A 22,671-nucleotide genomic window follows, 5' to 3' on the forward strand; every position below is an offset into this window, starting at 1 on the left:
GAGCTAGTTGTTCTCCTGTGGAAGGCCCAATGTGGGTCTGGAAAAACTGCAGGGAACTTGCTTGGGAGTTTGGGCTCTTTCCCAGAGTCACTGGGCTCTGAGCCTAGAGGCTGGGGTGGAGTAGAGCCCGGGCCATTTAGAAGATTCTTATGTTTGTTGGAGAATTCTCTCGGGATTTTCCTTAATCTGGAATGGGATTGAACTATGAGAGTGACCTATCTGGAGAGCTGAGCCATGTGAATCCCTGAGAGAGACAGAAAACTGGAGTAAAGGGAAATTAAGGCAAAGTGTACCTCCAGTACTATTCTTGGCCAACAGGGGGTGCTATAGGGCAAGCATCTCTATAACAGTATCCCTTTTCTGAGGTTTTCCCATAGTATAGCTTAAACAACCACAGCGCACAAACCTCAGCCTAATCTCTCTCTCTCCAAATCTGTCTTTGCTTATGGTTTCCCTGTAGGCCTCTTTAATTAGACTGTCAGCTCTCTGTCTCATAGGGTGCATATATACGGTAAGATTTTGTCCCCACTTCCTAGCCATGGTGTTGGCTATATTAATATTAGAACACCAGTGTATATGGGTTCAGGTTTTTCATTACCATTTCATGAAAAGAGTGGTAAAAATGCCAGAGCCCTGTCTACACTAGATTTTTGAATCATTGGGGATGGGCAGGGGCAGGGAGGGAGAAGTTTTGCACCATTCTAGTGTTAGGAAGGCTAAGGAGGCATTCCAACAACTAATGCTGGAGCTAATTAGACAGGCTTGTTCTAACTCAGAGTAAGTCAGCAACAAATACCTCTGAAGCTCTATGCGTCGTTCAAACATGGGACAACAGTGAATTAACTGAAGAGCTCTGTGCTCTAATGCCCTAACTTCTTCTTAGGAATTAGCCACCCTTTTCCAAGATATATGAACTGTATTTGCTGTGGATGCATCAGACTGGTTTCTTTGCTTCTCTGTATCTTAGCTGATGATATTAATTTATTTGTTAACCATTGATTCTGATTGCAGGTTTCAAAGGTTACATTGATTGTTATAGAGATTAAGGGTCAAAGCCTGATTCTGTTCAAGTCAGTGAGAATACACCTTTTCATCATCCAATTGTGTTGCTTTGTGAATGTAAGTAATTGATTTTTCATATGTCCAAGTTCAGATTTGATATTCACACGAGATAACCCACAAACTGTTTGAAATTTTAATTTGCAGGCTACTAAGGTTGACTTTTCAGGTGCAAGCCTGTTCTCAGTGGGCTCTCTCCCGCTTAGGTGAAAGGACATAGCACATGGCCGGTGCATGGGCCTATGACTAAGTTTAATGGCAAAGCTTGGTTTCCATGAGCACAAGGATTTTCAAGGCTAGTGCTGTTGACAGTGCTAATTTCTGCCCAGGGGGGTGAGGTCCTGTTCTTGCTCCCTGTGGCCCTGACAGAGGAGTTGGCCCCTCCTGGATGGCAGGGTGGCACCGCTTTTGGTAGAGCAGTTGTACTCCGCAATACTTCCAGAGCTCCCGCTGGGGTGATGTAGCTCTGCTCCTACAGAGCTGTGACTAAATGCTACAGCTCAGTCAGTGCATAGAATAGTATGCACAACTGTGTAATAGTTGTGTTAATAACCAACTTTGTCTCTCATAAAGGCAACAATATTAATTTAACTGAGAAACTTCAACTAGCCACTATTGCAATGGAGGTGGGAGGGGAAAGTGTATTTGTGCTGAAGAGAGACTTTATAGATATCTTAATTACACCAATTGAAACTGGTACCTTTGAGTGCTGAAGCAGCAGATGTGCACTCGCTAACAATGAAAACAAAAAATCCCTGACAAAAAAAATAGAATCCACCATAAACAATATAAGAACCTAAACAGAGACAATAACTTAATGGAAGGAAGTACACTTCCCTGAAGTGTCACTTTCAATTATATACTGACTCTTTTAGAATGTGAATTTCCCCCAGGCTTCTGCAATTTATAGAACTTTGGGTGACTATTCTCAGACTGAAAGTCTGCAAATAGATAGGAGAATGGACACTATCTAAGTGGATAGTTCTCATTAATGCTTATGGGAACTACATGGGTTAAACCTTTAAACTGCTGTTCAAAAAGAGGATTTGATTGCTTGCAACACAGAGTACACAATCCATATGCTGTCCCCAAAAAATAAACACAAAAAGATATATGATTAAAACTATATATAAACTTTCATTTCAACTGAAAAACAGCTGGAGCGCAAATATCTGATGTAAAGGTGAACTGCTAGGCTTTGAAAAATTGCTTAAGTGATGAAGTTTGCAGCCTTCAATCATGTGAGTACTCCTAAGGCTTGGTCTACCATAAAATTGCACCAGTTTAATTTAAGTGTAGATAAACCCTTATATACTTTCATGTTTGTCTATACATTAAAGTTCTGGATTAAAGTAGGGTGTGAATTTAAAGCAGATTAACGTCATGTGTGGACACTCTTATTCCAGAAAGAGGCTATGTTTATATTACAGTGCCTATGCTGGCATAGATCCCTAATTTAGATGCTGTGCATGCCAGCAGAAGGAGTTCTGCCAGTGTAGGAACACCACATCCCTACATCACATTAGCAATACTGACAGAAGCACTCTCTTCTGCCTGGTCTACACTACGGGGTTAGGTCAAATTTAGCCGCATTAGGTCGATTTTAAAATGAATGTGTCCACACAACCAACCCCGTTCCGTTGACTTAAAGAGTTTTTAAAATCGACTTCTGTACTCCTCCCCGGCGAGGGGAATAGCACTAAAATTGACCTTGGTGGGTCGAATTTGGGGTAGTGCAGATGCAAATTGATGGTATTGGCCTCCGGGAGCTATCCCAGAGTGCTCCATTGTGACTGCTCTGGACAGCACTTTGAACTTCGATGCACTAGCCAGGTACACAGGAAAAGCCCCGGGAACTTTTGAATTTCATTTCCTGTTTGATCAGCGTGGCGAACTCAGCAGCACAGGTGACCGTGCAGCCCCCCAGAATCGCAAACGAGCTCCAGCATGGACCGAAAGGGAGACACTGGATCTGATTGCTCTATGGGGAGAAGGATCTGTGCAGGCAGAACTCCAATCAAAAAGAAGAAATGCAAATATATTTGCCAAAATCTCAGAGGCATGTTGGAGAGAGGCTACAACAGGGACACACAGCAGTGCTGCATGAAAGTTAAGGAGCTGAGGCAAGCCTACCAAAAGACAACGGAAGCAAACGGTCGCTCCAGATCAGAGCCCCAGACATGCCGCTTCTATGATCAGCTGCATGCCATTCTAGGAGGGGACCCTACCACTACCCCACCACTGTCCGTGGACACCTGCAAGGGGGGAGGATTTTGTGGATGAGGAAGAGGAGGAGGAGAATGCGCAGCAGGCAAGCGGTGAATCCGTTCTCCCCGACAGCCAGGACCTTTTCATCACCCTGGACCCAATACCCTCTGAAGGCGGGATCTCCGACCCTGAAGCTGGAGAAGGCACTTCTAGTGAGTGCACATTTGTAACTACAGTACAGGGTTTAAAAGCAATAGTGTTTAATGTTTGATTTGCCCTGAAGAATTGGGATGCATTCGTGGCCAGTACAGCTACTGGAAAAGTCTGTTCATATGTCTGGGGATGGAGCGGGAATCCTCCAGGGACATCTCCATGAAGTTCTCCTGGAGGTACTCCGAAAGTATTCTGGAATCATTGCAGCACACAGCATGGCAGCAAATGGTCCTGGGTTTTGGTCGCATTCAAGCAACATTCAGTCTATATCTTTGGTCTATATCTTTCTGTGTTAGCCTCAAGAGAGTGATATCATTCATGGTCACCTGGTTTAAATAGGGGAATTTTTGTCACTACCTTGATAACAGAACATCAATAATTGCACTGGCTACTTGGATCACAGCAGCCCCCACAGTAGAGTTGCCCACTCCAAATTGATTCCCGACTGACCGGTAGCAGTCAGCATAGCAAGCTTCCACAGGGCTATCGCCACTTGCTTCTCAACTGTCAGGGCAGCTCTCATCTTGGTATTCATGTGCTTCAGGGCAGGGGAAAGCAACTCACAGAGTTCCAGGAAAGTGGCCTTACGCATGCGAAAGTTTCGCAGCCACTGTGAATCATCCCATACCTGCAACACTATGCGGTCCCACCAGTCTGTGCTTGTTTGCTGGGCCCAGAATCGGCGTTCCACTGTATCAACCAGCCCCACTGCCACCATGATGTCCCAATTGCCGCAGCCTGTGCTTTCAGGAACGTCTGTGTCCATGTCCTCATCAAAATCATCCTTGTGCTGGCGTCTCTTAGCCCGGTTCTGCATATACTCCAGGATAATGCGGAAGGTGTTTACAATGCTCACAACAGCAGCGATGAGCTGAGTGGGCTCCATGCTTGCCATGGTATGGCGTCTGCAGGAGAGCAGAGTTGCAGCGGAAGCGGTGGATGACGACGACATGGAGAAATTTGTTATTGAGACTGAGCTTATTTACAAGAGCAGGAGAGCAGAGTTGCAGCGGAAGCAGTGGATGGTGACGGTTAGCAGTCGTACTGCACCGTCTGCTGACAACAGCACCCAGGACACAACAGCAGCGGTGACGGTGAGCTGAGCGGGCTCCATGCTTGCCGTGGTATGGTGTCTGCAAGCAGCAATAACAATGGGAATATTGGTTTTGCTTAGGTCTAACCGAGCCAGTAAACTGTGCCAGCGTGCTTTTAAACGTCCAAATGCACATGCTACCACCATTCTGTACTTGCTCAGCCTATAGTTGAACAGCTCCTTGCTGCTGTCTAGGGTGCCTAGGTATGGCTTCATGAGCCATGGCATTAAGGAATAGGCTGGGTCCCCAAGGATAACTATAGGCATTTCAAAATCCCCAACAGTTATTTTCTGGTCTGGGAAGTAAGTCCCTTCCTGCAGCTGTTCAAAGCTCCTGAAGATGCGAGCGTCATGTACCAGAACGGATCCCCCGAGCTGCAGGAGAGCAGAGTTGCAGCAGAAGTGGTGGATGACGATGGTTAGCAGACCTACCACACCGTCTGCTGCCAGCAGCACCCAGGACACAACAGTGGCGGTGTCGGTGAGCTTATCTGAGCGGGCTGAACGCTTGATGTGGTATGGTGTCTGCACGGAAAAAAGGTGCAAAACGATTGTCTGCCGTTGCCTTCACGGAGGGAGGGGCTACTGACAACATGTACCCAAAACCACCCGCAACAATGTTTTTGCCCCATCAGGCATTGGGAGCTTAACCTAGTATTTCAATGGGTGGCGGAGACTGTGAGAACTGTGGGTTAGCTACCCACAGTACACTGCTCCGTAAGTCGATGCTAGCCACGGTAGTGAGGACGCACTCAGCTGACTTAATGCGCTTATTGTGGACATACGCAATCGACTGTATAAAATAGATTTCTAAAAATCGACTTCTATAAAATCGACCTAATTTCGTAGTGTAGAGATACCCTAAGCATAGCTGTGTCTACACTGGGGGTTTTGTTGACATAGCTATGTCAGGTTGGGGATACGTGGGTGTATGATGTATATGTTTGGTTGTTTTCTTAAACCCCGTGTCCGACAGAGCTATGTTGATGTAAGCTTTAAGTGTAGGCCAGGTCTAAGAGTGCCTGTGTCTGGTTTAATTTAATCCACTTTGGTAGAGGACTAAAATAATTGGGACTAAGGCATTCCTGAATTGCTATTCTGGCACAACTCCATGTGCAGACAAGCCTTTAGTAGTCCCATTAGCTTTTAATGGAACAACTCAGGTACGTAAGGGATTCACAGCTAAGGTCTAAGTTATTAATGCAGGCCTACACTTTCCAAAATGGATTCTGATTGTCGGTACCTCCTTTTGTGTGTATTGCACACAACCGCAGAAACCAGGGTAACTGATCCTCCACTGCTCTGCAGTGAGTGTTCCCAGAGTCACTGAAAATTGGTGTAAAATACTACCACAGATTACATGGGTAGAGAATTCTCATTTGAAAATATTTTACACCTACTTTGCATAGGTGTAACCTTTAATTGTGTGTGTATTCCTAAGGCCTCGTCTACACACAAAATTGTACCAGTTTAGGAGATATAAGGCAGTGGAAAACCAGCCTGCTATGGGTCAGTTCCTGCTGGAGTGATTTGCCTTTGCCCTATCTCCTCTCTATGAGTGCCTGTGCCTTAAAGAAAAGGAGGACTTCTGGCACCTTAGAGACTAACCAATTTAAGCTTTCGTGAGCTTATGCTCAAATAAATTGGTTAGTCTCTAAGGTGCCACAAATCCTCCTTTTCTTTTTGCGAATACAGACTAACACGGCTGTTACTCTGAAACCTGTGCCTTAAAGATATACAGTCAGGCTTGTGGTCTGGGAGAATCATGAAAAATGATTCTCTCCCAGCTCTTTCCTAGTTCTTCTGTCTCCTCTCAGCATGTCCTTTAAAATGGACCTATCCTCCTTTGTGCTGCTTTGTTAATACACCCAGTTTCCTGAAATGCTCACTTAATACACCTTCCAAGGTGTGTTTGCAACAGTATGTTGTCTAGGTTAATTAGGAATTTTATGCTTAGGCCCAGAGAGAAAGGACTGCTGGAATTAAACATTGAAGTGTATTAGAGTATATTATAAACACTTAGGGTATGTCTACACTGCAATTAGGCGCTTGTGACTGGCCTGTGCCAACTGACTCAGGCTTGCGGGGCTAGGGCTAAGGGACTATTTAATTGCAGTGTAGATGTTTGGGGCTGGAGTTGCAGCCCGAGCTCTGGGACCCTCCTGCCTTGCAGGGTCCTAAAGCCCAGTGCGAACATCTACACTCCTTTGTAAAGAGCCCCTTAGCCTCAGCCCTGTGAGCCTGAGTCATCTGGCACAGTCCAGCCACAGGTGTCTAATTGCAGCAAAGACATATCCTAAGCCCTGGTCTACACTACAAGTTTAGGTCGAATTTAGCAGCGTTAGGTTGATTTAACCCTGCACCCATCCACACGACTTAAAGAGCTCTTAAAATCAATTTCTGTACTCCTCCCCAACAAGGAGATTAGTGCTGAAATTGACATTGCCGGGTCGAATTTGGGGTAGTGTGGATGCAATTTGATGGTATTGCCTTCTGGGAGCTATCCCAGAGTGCTCCATTGTGATTACTCTGGACAGCACTTTCAACTCAGATGCACTAGCCAGGTACACAGGAAAGGCACCAGGAACTTTTGAATTTCATTTCCTGTTTGGCCAGCATGGCGAGCTCATCAGCACAGGTGACCATGCAGTCCCAGAATTTCAAAAGAGCTCCGGCACGGACCAAACAGGAGGTACTGGATCTGATTGCTGTATGGGGAGACAAATCTGTGCTATCAGAACTCCGTTAGAAAAGACGAAATGCCAATATATTTGAAAAAATCTCCAAGGGCATGATGGATAGAGGCTATAACAGGGACTCGCAGCAGTGCCACATGAAAATTAAGGAACTCAGGCAAGCCTACCAGACGACAAGGCGGTTAGAAGAGCACAGCAGGGTGCATCAGAGAAGCTTTGCAATCGGCCGAACCTGAGGAAGCGGCTGGTAAACAAACCGGCCCAGCTCGCCAGGGGCTTACCCTGGGAGGCCGTGTGTCAAAGATTGCCAGTCCCTGCTGTAAACAATAATGAAAGATATTGAATTTTGCCATTTAATAGATATAGTCATTCCCATAATAACATTACACCATTGCATCTGCACTCATACACTCTGTAGAGACCTGATACTTATCCTTAAATCTTTCCTTTTTTGTTACTTAATTTGCCTAATCCAACTCTTAGCACTGACATTGCATAATAACATACTTCAAAATCGAATGATAAATATATTGCAGAGTCACTTAATAATTTAGTCTGGTATGCATTGAGCTGTTTTTCTCAGTACACTGTAATTCCACTCACTCTAGGTTGGTTGTATTATCATAGAATCATAGAATATTAGAGTTGGAAGGGACCTCAGGAGGTCATCTAGTCCAACCCCCTGCTCAAAGCAGGACCAGTCCCCAATGTTTGCCCCAGATCCCTAAATGGCCCCCTCAAGGAATGAACTCACAACCCTGGGTTTAGAAGGCCAATGCTCAAACCACTGAGCTATCCTTCCCCCCATGCTGGGTGGTTCTTAGACATCCCTCAGCCATGCCACTTCCCGCAGCCCCCATTGGCCAGGAGCGGCGAATTGCGGCCAGTGGGAGCCGTGATCAGCCGAACCTGCGGACGCGGCAGGTAAACAAACCAGCCCGGCCCGCCAGGGGCTTTCCCTGAACAAGCTGCACCCCTAGTTTGAAAAGCACTGGATTAGCTTTCTTGAACATCTTCTTACTTTGTGGGTGTTTTTGGACAGGAGATAATGTACTCAGGCTTTCAGGTCTCTGTAAATTCTTGGAATTCTATGTTTGAGAATTCGGTCTGTTGTCAGTAACAAGAACTTCTGGTACTCCACACTTTGGAAATAGAAATTTCAACATGAGGGATTACCATTCTGCTGCTTGCTTGGTAGCTTTGAAATTTTTGTGGATTTAAAGTAGTAATAATGAATAATACCTCTTTTGGTCAAATTCAAATAGGTGCTTGTCTAGCCTTTGCCATAGTCTTTCTGGGACTTCATGGCCCTTCATCTAATTTTTTTTTTTGGTGATAACTGATAAAACTCATTGTGATACATGTAATCTGAGCACTCCTTCCAGTTCTTGCTTCTTGTTGTATCCTTCCTACACTTCTTCGTACTCACCCTTGGAGCAGTGCAGGTGTCTGGTATTTTTCATAGTATCATCCCTTTGAAAGGCAGTGGATCTGAGCACTGAACTCCCTTAGGAAGCTGTCCCAGCTCTAATGTTTAGAAGAAAATGTATAGGGGTCAGATCTGAAGCCTGTTTAAGTCAATGAAAAGACTTCCATTAACTGCAGTAGGCTTAGAATCTGACCCTACGAGCACATTATCTTGCATAGGGGACTGGAAACTCCACAGATTCTTACCCCGATGTATCCTTAATATCTTTTGGCTGGAGGAGGGTGATATGCCATTGTGGACTGCTTAACCTTCCCCCACCTGCATGCAAAATTAGAAAGGTTAATCATGGCAACTGAACCTGTAAACCTCTTTTTTTTTTTTTTTTTGCCAGAGGCCTTTGAACTGTCTCCCAGCCCACCCTAGCAAGATAGGTTTGTTTTTGGAGTCATACTTCCCATCCTCTGACTGCAGATATTTCCAACATTAAGTGCTCAAAAATCTTGAGTCTGGCTTTGAAATCATGATTTAAAATCATGATTTAAAAGATGATAAATCCCACTGCTCTTTGGTCTGTTTTTTGATTTTTGGATTTTAGGAGACAGGTATATAACCCCAATCTCTGTGCATTCACTTCAGGTTCAAAATTAAGCCGTAAATGCGTGCACACATGTCCAGGCTAACCCCACTGGCTGCTCAGAGGAGGAGTTTGCTAACTTTCGAATCCCTAAGGTGTGGTTGCTGTCATTCTTTTCCTCTGTGCCTTCCCCATCTCTTTGCCTGTCTCTCCTCTCCCTGCTCCAAGTCCTGTCCTACTCTTATTCCCCCCACTTTCATTTGTTCCATATTTTTCCTCCTAAATTTCCTACTTCTCCCATTCTTCTCTGTCCCAAATCCCTTGTGTTAGCTACTCTTTTTCTCCCTTGTCCCAAGAAGTCTTCCTCCCTGAACCCGTCTCCCTCTTGCCATACCTCATGATTTGCTACACATAACGTTTAGTTTCTGTCTGCTCACCAATTTCTCTCCCACCAAGTTTCCTTAACACAGAACCCATCTTCATTACAGGCAGCATGATTTCTATCCTACTGGAAATAACAAGATGTGGCTATTTTGAGAAAAGGCAAAAGTTGATGAGAAATCAGCCAGCCATCAGGAAGTTATGAGATGGTATAAGAACAAACTCCTGAAGTCTTGACTCACAGTAATCCTGGATATGTTGGGGACTCTGTAGACAGGGAACCCAGCTAAATGAATGGTTGATCTATCCAGCACTGACTTAGGTGAAGAGTTCCTGTGGGGTTAGGGCTGCTGCCAAAGAGTGAAGATTGTTGGCCTCCCTGGCCTTTCCCCCCTCCCCCCCCCCCGCCCCCAAAGGACTTCCGCAGGCTTAGGGGAAGGATGCTGCAGAGATAGCAATGACTCTTCTGCATCTCTGTCTCTCCTCCCCCTTCCATCCTTCAAGAGCTGCCAGTTTCCATCCTTCTGTCTGTTGAGGGGAAAGTGATGGTTTGGCCCGTATGTATCAATTTTCTTTAGTTATTCCCCTAGACAATATTCTTGAACTTTTTCTAAATTCAGTAGCAAAAGTTGCTCTTCTGATCACTCTGGCCCTTAGATATAAAGAAAAATGTTCATTCTTTCTAGGCCTGATTTGCATTAACTTTAACTCTAAGGCCCCTTTATATTGCCAGAGTGGTGCAAAGGGATCTTAGTGAAAATGAGTATGAAGCCCACAGCCTTGACTGTTTACCTGACAATGGCCATGCAGCCTCAGCATTCTTCAGAATAATGGACTGTAAATGATACAACTTAATTACTCAGATGAGAATAAGCCAGCCTCGCTGCTCAGAAGCCAAACCGCTGCCTGTTCTTTGCGTATTCTTAGCATTACAATCTGGGTTAATTACTCCAAGTGTTCTGCTGTCTTTGAATTTGTAGGGATTTTTTCTTATTGGTGCTATTCATATAGTCATTGGGTTCTCAGACTTTCTTAACTCTCCTTTGTTCTTACTTTTTTATGGCCCACTGGTTGGCATCAAGTTTTTCTAGTATCCTTCAGAGAACATTATATTCCCTCCAACAAGGTTGGCTATCAAATACCAAAGGTAATAAATCCATTGTATAAGTAGTCGTGCACCTTTCTGGTGCATAAAGAAACAGGTTTACTTTGAATTTATGAACTGGTGCTCCTATTCATTATGATATTTGATAGCAAATCACTATTTCCTTTCCCTCCTACCTATAATCCATAACATGCACTTATACCTGATATGCTAATTACGTTTCCTTGTGTTTTAGATTATTGTCCTTGAGAGAGGGATAAACCAGAAGGACAAGAAGGGATAGATAAATTCCACAAGTAAGAGGAATAGTCTCAAAAGAACAAAGAACACTCAGGGAACTATGAATATGTGCAAAGAAGGAAGTAGCCAAAGAAATGCATACTGAAAAGGAACAGGGTCAATTGTTCAGTCTGTTGCTCCATTTCCACAAAGTAAAAAATAAGCCCCTAATTATAGTTGCTAAAATATAGGCATATGCTTTAAATGATAGACTTGTTGCTTTTTCTAAATTAGCTTTTTCTCCTCTGTGGAAATATGTAACTGATATTAGCTTAATAGATGCATTTCTTATTTAAATGTATGTAGATGCTTTTCTTTTTTTAAACATCAAATCTGTTGGGTCACTAAGCCTTTTCTTCTCTCTGGTATGTTTCTTCCTGCTCTTGGGATACATGACGTGTTGGCTTATGCTCTGGTGAGTAACCCAGTATTTAAATGTTTATTCACCATTACATTTTATAAGAAAACAGCTCACCATTTTTTAAAATTTAGAATAAGCACATTTTCTGTCTGCCTGCTCTGGTTTTCTGCTGGGCTGGCTTAATACGTTGATTTACACAGTGAGATGAACTGGGAAACATATCTGAAATCTTATATTCAGCTGAATGTATCAAACATCATGAAAAGCACCACATGTGCAGAATCTGTCAATTTTCCACGCTCATGCACTGTAAATGCTCTTGCCAGGAACTCAAAAATGGCAGAATGCAGATAAGAGTATTTTTGAAAGTTCTCTTTTAGTGTACAGCACAATAATTAGTGACACATTCTACTATAGTAACTATATACAGTACATAGATACATGACTTTGTTTTAGAAAGATGATATTGTGAAACACCCCTAACCTCGTTCATGACTATTTTGTGCTCCCTGGAAGTGCATTTATTACAATTCTCATAAGTTATTACGGTATGCTGAGATGTGATTCCTGTAGTTAGGGCTCTTTTAGCATCCACGGGTGAGCCACATACTACTTTGTTGATGACTTCTTTTATGTAGTAACCTGCAGCTACTACTAAAGCTTAAGTTACACTTAATTAACATGTTGTCAAAATCTTAACAGGATCACACTCTATGTAGTTCAGGCCTGGGGTTGTACATATCTTAAATTTCACATTTGCTTTTGCCCATAACTAGAATCTTGCTGAATTGCCACCATGTCAATTATTGGCATTCACAGACTTTATCTGCTTTCCTTTTTTTGTTCTCCCTTTCCCGCTAACTTTTTTGATTCTTTGATTTTTGTTTGTCTCTAGTCCAGAGCTGCAATCCCTCCTTCAATTGCACAATGTACCCAAAATGTTTTTTAAAAAATCTTAATGGCTCATCTTTAAGTTTAGAATCCAAACAAAGATATTTTAAATCACTTCTATTTAGTGTCCAGATTCACCTATCTAAATATATCTATGGCTAACATATCAGATTTATGTAAGATGAATTTGTGGCTGAATAGGGACATACCTGGGAGGAAAAAACATAGAGTATATTATAGTATATGTGCTTTGAAGAGGAAAGGATGATATGGGAATGCCAGAGCTGGTCTTGATAAGAATATCCATCACTTTTGTGGAATTCTTGAAGTTTTAGGTCTGATAAAGTTTTGATTTAATCTGAGGGATAGGTTTTGATTTGCATTATGCTGGAATGACTCCTTTTAGAAGGCAATGGAATTACTATAGATTTACAGATCACAATATGGCCCCTAGTTGTATATTTTCCTGTAATCCCATAATGAACATAAAATTGTTAGAACATTGTAATCTCTCTCAGCCTAGCCTAGCAGGCTGCTTGGCTTTGCACACAGCCCCCAAAATAAACCACATTATGATCTTCCATCTTCTGTATAAGCATAAAAAACATTAAAAGAATGGAACACAAAGAGAAAGGAGAGAACTTTCTACAGCCAGGTCTGTCAGTTGTCCTCTTGTAATATAATGACTCAAGACTTAAATATGCCATATGAGAAGATGATTTGATTGAGGATCTGCTGGAATCTCCTCAGAGACAATATGAGCACTCTGCACTTTCTGCTAAAATGAGCACTTTCAGCAAGAGGCTCGAGAGTGTTTTATGAATCTTGAGTGATAGACATCAGAGCAGGCAATTGAAAAAGGGCATGTCTGTCTGGAACTCTCTAATTTGGAACAATTTTGCATTAAAATAGTATGTGGAAGTGGTAGAGAATCAGCTATGGGCTAAAAAGATTTGAATATTGGGGATCCGCACTGGGTCTCAAGGCATCTGATCCTGAAGAATACTGAGAAATAGAAGAAATTCTGAATATAGGGCTACCTTGTTTAATGCAGCACACTGCTTTAGAAACCCAGTGAGGAATTACTTTGAAAAGCAGAAAAGTGGAATCATACATGACATCATCTGATACTAATTTTAACTGAAAGGTGCTGAAAGCAGCTTTTTGGGGAATGAAAGTTTTCTCTCTCTCTCTTTTAATCTGGACTGATGTTGGCTGACCTGAAGATGTAGCAGAATTGTCAGGTTCAGGGTGTGTTGTCAGTATCAAGCGAACTTGAGTTTTCCACACTTGAGTTACCCCTTTCAAGTAAGTGCAGCCATTCCATGAAATAACCCTTGGGCCATGTCTATTGAGTTGCTGCACTCACTTGTGTGGTGCACTAAGGCTGCTGGGGGCACATCCTACGTTTCTCTGCACTAAGATGAACTTGCTCTGGGAATTCTTTCCTTGAGAACTCTGGGAAGACTTGTCTGTCTTTTCTGGGCACACACAGTAAATTTGTGGGAATGCATTGGAAGACTAGTGGCACTCAAGAGATGCTAGCCTGTGTCCGTGGTACAGTGTGATCATGTTAGCAGCTGATGAGTCAGCTAACTTAAGTTAAAAAGCACCACTGAGCTTCTGTTAAGGAATCGTAAGTGTGGGTAGAACATCAGTTTGAGGCATGCTCTAATTTTAACTTGAATTGACTTTGCAGTGAAGACAAGTCCTAAATTTATGGGTGTAGAATTGTTGCATGTAATCTGGGCATCCAAACACCCAGCTTTGGAATGGGTGGTGATGACATAGGTATCTTTCCAGAGGATAGGTAGGTTTAGAGGGAAGTTTAGGAACAAGACATATAGATAAGGATTTACCTGCCATGTGCCTTCCTTGGTGGGATTTGATGAGGACAGAGTGAACTAATATTCAGATCCCAGACACTCCTTACTGGGGAAAAAACCCACAGGGATATGTTAGGGCATGGCTACACTGGAAACTTCAAAATGCTGTCGCAGGAGCGCTCCCGTGGCAGTGCTTTGACGTGTGAGTGTGGTCACTTGCGAGTGCTGGGAAAGAGCTCTCCCAGCACTCCTGGTAATCCACTTCCATGAGGGGATTAGCTCCGAGTGCTGGGAGCCCGGCTCATTTCCATTCTTCTACCTCTTCAGAATAAAGTTAACTTTAAGTGAGCTGAGGTTTTAAGTAATTTCTCTCTGGACAGTTCACTGGTGGGATCACAATTTCTGCCCTTCTGTGCCCTGCCTGGTCCCCCAGATACTCTGGAGCCATGAAAATTGCCCTAACTTTTTCACTTTGCCTTTTAAGTTTGTCAACAGCACTCCTTCAGCAGCTAGAGCAGAGATCTGCAATCTTTCGGCATGCGACCCACCAGGGTAAGCCCCCTGGCAGGGCGGGCCAGTTTGTTTACTTGCCGTGTCTGCAGGTTCGGCCGATTGCAGCTCCCACTGGCTGCGGTTTGCCGTTCCAGGCCAATGGGAGCTGTGGGAAGCGGCGGCCAGCAAATGCTTCGGCCCGCGCCACTTTCCGCAGCCCCCATTGGCCTGGAGTGGCGAACCACGGCCAGTGGGAGCTGCAATCGGCCGAACCTGCTGACGCAGCAGGTAAACAAACTGGACCGGCCCACCAGGGGGCTTACCCTGGTGGGCCACATGCCAAAGGTTGCGGATCCCTGAGCTAGAGTGATAACTGTTGAGTGGCACAAGGCATGTCTGTTTTTTCTCCACCCATGCTGAGTGCAGTATACATGCCTTTGCACTATTTTTGCCTGGGAACTTGGGACAATGGATCTGGCATGTGTTTACACTTAAGGCCATTTTACACAACTCTGGTGATGTAAAGGAGTCTTATAGTGGATAGACACTCTTATGCTGCCTGAGCTGTGTAAAGTGGCGTTAGTGTAAATGAGAATCATGTCCACTGGTTCATAAGAAAGGTCTGACCCAGTAAAGCCATTGGTCCATCTAGCTCATTATCCTGTCTTCCAACAGTGACCCATGCCAGATTTTTCAGAGGGAGTGAACAGGAAAGAGAAATTATTGAGTGATCCATCCAATTGTCCAGTCCCAGCTTCTGGTAGTCAAAGGAGTAGGGACACTTAGATTATGGGGTTGTGTCCCTGACCATCTTGGCTAATAGCCATTGATGGACCTATCCTTCACAAACTAATTCTTTTCTGAACCCGGTTATAATTTTGCCCTTCACAGGTTGACTGTGCATTGTGTGAAGAAGTACAGTAGAACCTCAGAGTTATGAACGCCAGAGTTATGAACTGATCAGTCAACCACATACCTCATTGGCAACCAGAAGTATGCAATCAGGCAGCAGATAAAAAAGAAAAGAAAAGAAGCAAATACTGTACAATACAATACTCTGTTAAACATAAACTACAAAGAAAAAAATAACAAAGGGAAAGCTTTAAAAAAAATTGACAAGATAAGGAAACTGTTTCTTTGCTTGTTTCATTTAAATTAAGATTGTTAAAAGCAGCATTTTTCTACTGCATAGTAAAGTTTCAAAACTGTATTAAGTCAGTGTTCAGTTATAAACTTTTGAAAGAACAACCATAATGTTCTGAGATGTTTGTAACTCTGAGGTTCTACTGCACTTCCTTTTGTTTGTTTAAACTTGTAGCCTATTAAGTTCATCAGGTGATCCTTAGCTCTTCTGTTTTGTGAAGAACTTTTTTCTCCACACCATTCATGATGTTCTAGACCAGGGGTAGGCAACCTATGGCACATGAGCTGATTTTCAGTGGCACTCACACTGCCCAGGTCCCGGCCCAGCAGGCTCCGCTGCTGGCCTGGGGTACCAGCCACCAGCCCCCTGCCAGCCAGGGTTCCGGCCCCCTGCCCAGCTCAGCCCGCTGCAGGCCCCGGGTGCCAGCCACCAGTCTGGGGCTCTGTAGCTGCCCCCAGCTGTGGCCCACTGCACCCTTCACTGCCCCTTGCTGGGGCCAGACAGGGGCAAGAGGGGGCGCAGCTCAGCACCCTCACCTTAAAAATTGTTCCAGTGCCACTGTACTGGGATATTTTTAAGTCCTGATTTGCTGCTTACATCACTATTATGCCACGTGGAACAGCGCACTGCGTTTGATGTTGAGATTAGAATGTACATGCAAGAACTGGAATCAGAATTTTCTGACAGATTTCAAGATTTCCAGCGATTTGGCCCAATGTTTTCTTTTCTAATTAAACCTGAAAAGTTCAATGAAAGTGACTTGGATTTGTCTGTATTTCAGTGGATGGGTGTTGAAGATTTTGAAATGCAGCTCATTCAGTTAAAAAGCTCAGAATTGTGGGAATCAAAGTTTGGAGATCTGTGGAGTGCACTTGAAGCTACCGAGAGAGATCATGGGGCCTCTGTTCTGACCTGGCGGACATCCCTGTTTGAAGAAATTTTACTGTTTGAAGAAAATTGTGTTTGCAATACTTTCAGCATTTGGATCCACATACCTGTGTGAACAGGTATTTTCACACATGAAATTTGTCCTCTGTCCCTCTCGGAGCCGGTTAACAACTGATCACTCACAAGCCTGTGTGCCCCTGAAAGTATCCAAATACGTGCCAGACATTGGACTGAGCAAGAAAAAGCAAGGGCAAGGATCACACTAAACTGATAAGATCTGCATTTTAATTTAATTTTAAATGAAGCTTCTTAAACATTTTAAAAACCTTATTTACTTTACATACAACAATACTTTAGTTATATATTATAGACTTTAGAAAGAGACCTTCTAAAAACATTAAAATGTATTACTGGCACGCAAAACCTTAAATTAGAGTGAATAAATGAAGACTCGGCACCCCACTTCTGAAAGGTTGCCGACCACTGCTCTAGACCTCTCTCAGACCCTCCCCCCCCGCCATCTCTTTTCTAAGCTGAACAGTCCCAGTCTTTTTAACCTCTCCTCATACGGAAGCTGTTCCATACCCGTAACAATTTTTGTTGCCCTTCTCTGTGCTTTTTCCAATTCATTTTTGAGATGGGTTGACCAGAACTGCAGGCAGTATTCAAGGTACAGGTGTACCATAGATTTATAAAGTGGCATTATGATATTTTCTGTCTTATTATCTATCCCTTTCCTCATGGTTCCTAACATTGTTTGCTTTCTTGACTGTAGCTGCACACTGAGCAGATGTTTACAGAGCACTATCCATAATGACTCCAAGATTTTTGAGTGGTAACCGCTAATCTGTTCCCCATCAATTTGTATGCATCGTTGAGATTATATTTGCCATTATGCATCACTTTGCATTTATCAACATTGAATTTCATCTGACATTTTGTTGCCCTGTCATCCAGGTTTTGAGATCCCATTGTAACCAGGGGCGGTGGAACAATTTGTATAGAGGGGATGCTGAGAAACACTGAACCAAACTGTAAACCCTGTATATAATGGAAACCACTTCAAGACAGGGGGTGCAGCAGCACCCCCAGCATCCCTAGTTCCAGCATCTATGATTCTAACTCTTTGCAGTCAGCTGTAGACTTAACTGTTTTGAGTAATTTTGTATTATTGGCAAATTTCCCCACCTCACTGCTCACCCCCTTTTCCAGATCATTTATGCATATGTTGAACAGCACAGCTTCCAGTACAGAGAGAATTCTTCTGTTACTTGTATATATCAGGAATAACTCCATAGAAGTCAGCGGAGCTACACATGTGTAAAACTTGTATGAGAGGAGATTCAATTGCTGGGATCAAGAAGCAATATCCCTGAAGTGCTTGCAAATCCCACTGACTTCAACTGGAATCATGGGTGAATAGCACCTCTGAAAATCAGGTTCTAAATAACGGCAAGCGGAAGTTCATTTGGTTCTGTCACATCTTACTTACAGAATCCAGTTGCTATTGATACTCTTGTTTTGTAAACACTGACATGAAGTACTTCCCCATGCAGAAGTTTGATGCCGCTTAATGTTGAGAGACCTATTTCTAGAAGCTTTGACATTAGACTTTTTTTTTCTTTTTAGTCATGTTAAGAGTTTGGTGTACAAAATTACTGTGGATCTTAAAAATCAGTCATATGCTGCATCTTTGATGTGAGTTGGGGTTATTTTTTTTTTGGATGTATAATATCCTATCACCGGAATAGGAACACACTTGAAATACACCTAAATTTAAATATTTAAACAGAGCAATCCATGTTGATAGCTTCCATCCGTTCATTAAATAATCCTGGTTTTTGCTGCAAGCTTAACATGTGCATCATCCTAAAACAAATGTTCAAATGCATATGGATGGATATCTGCTTGGAATTGATATAAGGAGAGGAAAGAGACTCTATATCCCCAGGACTTCTTTTTTTTTTTAAATGGGAAACTACTCGATTTACAATTCTGAACAGAGCTGTTTAGTTGGCTTATTTAGCCGTATCAAAAGGAATTGTGAGAGATGCAAACCAGAATATAAGCAGATGAAAGCACAGTTGTTAAGTCCATGCTAAGATGAGATCATTGAGTTTTAAGGATACCCTGCAGCAGAATTGGAACTTACTTCAGAGGTGACAGTGCTTTTTGGGATTTGTTTGAAAATCAGTTGTGGGTATTTTTGCTTCCTTGCTGTCATGGTGCAGTTTTCTGTTTGTGTGTTTAATTTTTGGGAACGAGTGATTAAAAATTGCCTGTTTCAGAGAAGTTTATTAAAAGTGTTTTTGAAAAGAATTCAAGAAACAAACAGGTGGATGTGAAGTTGTTTGAACAAGTAATCTGGAGGTGTGAGAGACCTCTGGTGATGTAAAGAATTATTCCCATGTCACTTCTCACAAGGACCTCGCTAGTAAGGCATAAAGCATCATCTGAGCACCATAAAGTAACCTAAGGTGTACTAGTGAATCTAACCTTATGTATTTGTTACCTAAAATGGAGTTGCTGTACATCTGAAAATTAGCAAAATATTGGAAAATATTACGAAAAGTACCAGTTTTTAATTGTTTAAAATCCACCGATGGCAGGCTATATTCATGTCGTAGAGTGCAATATGCTGTATTTTAAATATAAATGTATTATTGTAACATGTCATTAAATGTACTTGGTGTGTATACAATGCATTTTATGCAACAGCAGTGTTTTATGTAATCTATGCATACAGAAGGTAAGAAGCCCATACTGAAACTCTAATATTTTTTTGAAAAATAGATTAAAATATACTGGGGCCATAATACTGGTGCTTATACTATTCAAAAAGGTGGACATTTGAGCTGCTTTCCCACTCCTTTCATTTAATGATCCATGCATGTTCACTTCCTCAACTGATAATAAATATTTCACCTTTTGGATGAGATCCTGTAACTCAGTTTTGACAGAATGTCTGTCCAATCATAGCACACATCCACACAACTATCCTTTTCATTAAATATTAACGCTTGCTTTAAAAAAACAAAACAAAACAAAAAACCCTCTTTACAGGGACTGGAATTGTCTTTCTTGTATGGAAATGTTGAATATCCTTGGGTTAATGCTGTGAGCATAACCATCCCCCTGACTGAGACGTCTTATATAAGCACAATGCAGAATAATATAATGTTTTGTTACAAAAATAGTTCTAATGCAGATTTCTCTTAAATAACCTTTTATTTATTATGTTACAATAGTGCCTTGAGGCCCCAACTGAGATCTGTGCTTCACTGTGGACAAACACATATTAAGAGACAGTCCCCACCCCAAGGAGCAAAATCCAGACAAATAGCAGTCATTTATAATAATAATTTTCATTGTCTCCAATCAGAGTTTAGGGCACTTAGCATCTTGTAGGACTGGACGTTCCCTTGCCTGTTCTTTTCAGCTGCCTATAGATCCAGGACTTGAGAGAGACCCCTGGTTGTTCCAAGTGATCAGATAAGCAGGTATCTGCAGATTAAATAAAAGGGCCATTGATGTTAATTCAAAGAGCACAGCTCCGGTATGCTCAACTAAACTTGAGTCAATGACTTCCAGAAAACTCAATTGAGGTTGGCTTTGTGGAGTTTCCCTTCCTGTGTCTGCCTTCAAGGAAGGGAATGCTCTAACAGTTAATAAATGAAAGTGATTACTTTTACTCCTAATTACATGACATTACAGTTGTCAAATGATTTATACTAAATTGTTTTAATTATTGGATGAGCTCTGCTTATTTCTTTGGATCAAAGCATAGCTCTGTATCTGAGATCATGCTCCAACCCATGATGTGAGAGGTGAGGTATTCTTCCCAATAAAACTGAGCCAAATAGAGTCTTGAATGTCCTTATAGTTCAGTTCTGAGGGTACAGGCCATCAGAAAATTTCCCTGAATTTCAGGAGGAGGGCCACTGAAATTTTTTAATTTCTAGATACTAGAATCTATCTTAAAACAAAAAGCAACCCCTCTCCCCACCAAAAACCCCAAAGAGCATTCTATGAAGCACATTCTAACCCAGTTTCCTTATTTCGTTCAGTGGAAAAAAGAAGTAGAACTCTACTTTAGCTAACTACAGAGGAGAAAAAAGCTTCCCATGCTTACTAGAAATGTAACACTTCGTTCTGCTGTCTTCCTATTTTTCTCTCTTACAAACTTGAATATTGTTTCTTATTGTTCAAGAAAAGGAATTTAGGATTTGTAGTTCAAGTACCTGGGATAGCAGTTTCCCTCCCCTGCCTAGCAGTATGGGCAGATGTGCAACTGGATTGCTTACCAGTACAAACACTTTCACTGCTGCTGTTGCCTGTCGACACCATCTTATTATCTCCTTCTGTGACACTTGCATTAACATCTTTCTGTGTTTTTTTTATGCTTTGCCCCATTAGTTCTGTGATGGTTTGGGTCACAGAGATCTCTTTGTGAACTGTCACCTGATGTGCTGAGACTACCTCTGAGCCCATTTTCCCTGGCAGCTTGGGACTTCAGTACCCTGCCTTGTTGAGCCAGACACTCTAGCCTGCTACAAACAAAGGCCCAGGTCCGAACCATGTCCCCCAAAGCTGCAGGCTTAGGAAGTGCTCCTGTCTCTAACACCCAGACACCCAGTTCCCAATGGGATCAAAACCTTGAAGCTGATCAGATCTCTCAAAACAGAAGAAACTTTGTAAGTGCAGTCACTGTATTTCTAATGTGTGTGTGACAGGCTGGGTCCCAGAGACCCCCCTGGGACTGCCACCTGATGTGCTGGGACTACCTCTGAGCCCATTTTCTCTGGCAGCTTGGGACTTCAATGCCCTGCCTTATGAGCCAGACATGCTAGCCGGCTACAAATACAGCTCCACGTCTGAACCACGTCCCCCAAAAGCTGCAGGCTTAACTGAAAACAGCTTAAGAAGTGCTCCTGTCTCCAACACCCAGATACCCAGTTCCCGATGGGGTCCAAACCCCAAATAAATCCGTTTTACTCTGTATAAAGCTTCTACAGAGTAAACTCATAAATTGTTTGTCCTCTATAACACTGATAGAGAGATATGCACAGCTGTTTGCTCCCCCAGGAATTAATTATTTGCTCTGGGTTAATTAATAAATAAAAAGTGATTTTATTAAATATAAGAAGTAGGATTTAAGTGGTTCCAAGTAATAACAGACAGAACGAAGTAAGTTACCAAGCAAAATAAAATAAAACACACAAGTCTAAGCCTAGTACAGTAAGAAACTAAATGCAGGTAAATCTCACCCTCAGAGATGTTCTAATAAGCTTCTTTTACAGCAGTGGTTCTTAACCTTTACTACAGCCTGCACCCCTTTGGTTCTCAAAATATGTTCTTGCACCCCTTATCAAAAATCATTGAAGTAGGTCAGTTCTTTAAACCTAGGTTTGTATGTTACAGTAATCGTTAAAAATGTATAATGTTAACAAACACATAGGTTTGATGAAACAAAGTAGTTGTACTTACATGCCTGTGCTTAATTTGTGTTTTTGATGATTTACCTTCTAAAAAAATCTGGCATGTCTCGCACCTCCAGAAAGGGCATCTTGCACCACCAGGGGGTGCATGCACCCCAGGTTAAGAACCATGGTTTTACAGACTAGACTTCCTCCTAGTCTGGGTCCAGCAATCACTCACACCCCTGTAGTTACTGTCCTTTGTTCCAGTTTCTTTCAGGCATCTCTTTGGGGTGGAGAGGCTATATTTTTAGCCAGCTGAAGACAAAACGGAGAGGCTTTCAGGGCCTTTTTTATCCTCTCTCTTCTGCAACATCACAGCCACAAGACAGGGTCTCTAGCCACCAGGGTAAGTCACATGTCTATGAATGGGATTCAGCTTTTTGCCCGACGACACCATTGTTTACATGTTAGTTTGAATGTTCCCATGAAAGCTCAGATGTGGACTGGCGTCTTCCAAAGTCCATTGTCAGTTAAGTGTTTCTTGATTGGGCACTTACTGAGAATAGTCCTTTCTCAAGAAGCTGACCAAATGCTTCACTGAGGCTACTTAGA

At 42.6% G+C, this 22,671-nt stretch overlaps 1 long non-coding RNA gene across 1 annotated transcript in view; it reads left to right on the forward strand.

Moving 5' to 3' along the window:
* The window catches only part of LOC122464100, a 94,354-nt gene that overhangs the window by 2,047 nt on the left and 69,636 nt on the right, over positions 1–22,671 (forward strand). The window contains exon 2 of the long non-coding RNA XR_006287976.1: positions 1,012–1,119. This is a non-coding gene — a long non-coding RNA (uncharacterized LOC122464100). The remainder of the gene's footprint in view (positions 1–1,011; positions 1,120–22,671) is intronic.

This window comes from Chelonia mydas, chromosome 1, assembly GCF_015237465.2.
Source record: "Chelonia mydas isolate rCheMyd1 chromosome 1, rCheMyd1.pri.v2, whole genome shotgun sequence".
NCBI lineage: Eukaryota > Metazoa > Chordata > Testudines > Cheloniidae > Chelonia > Chelonia mydas.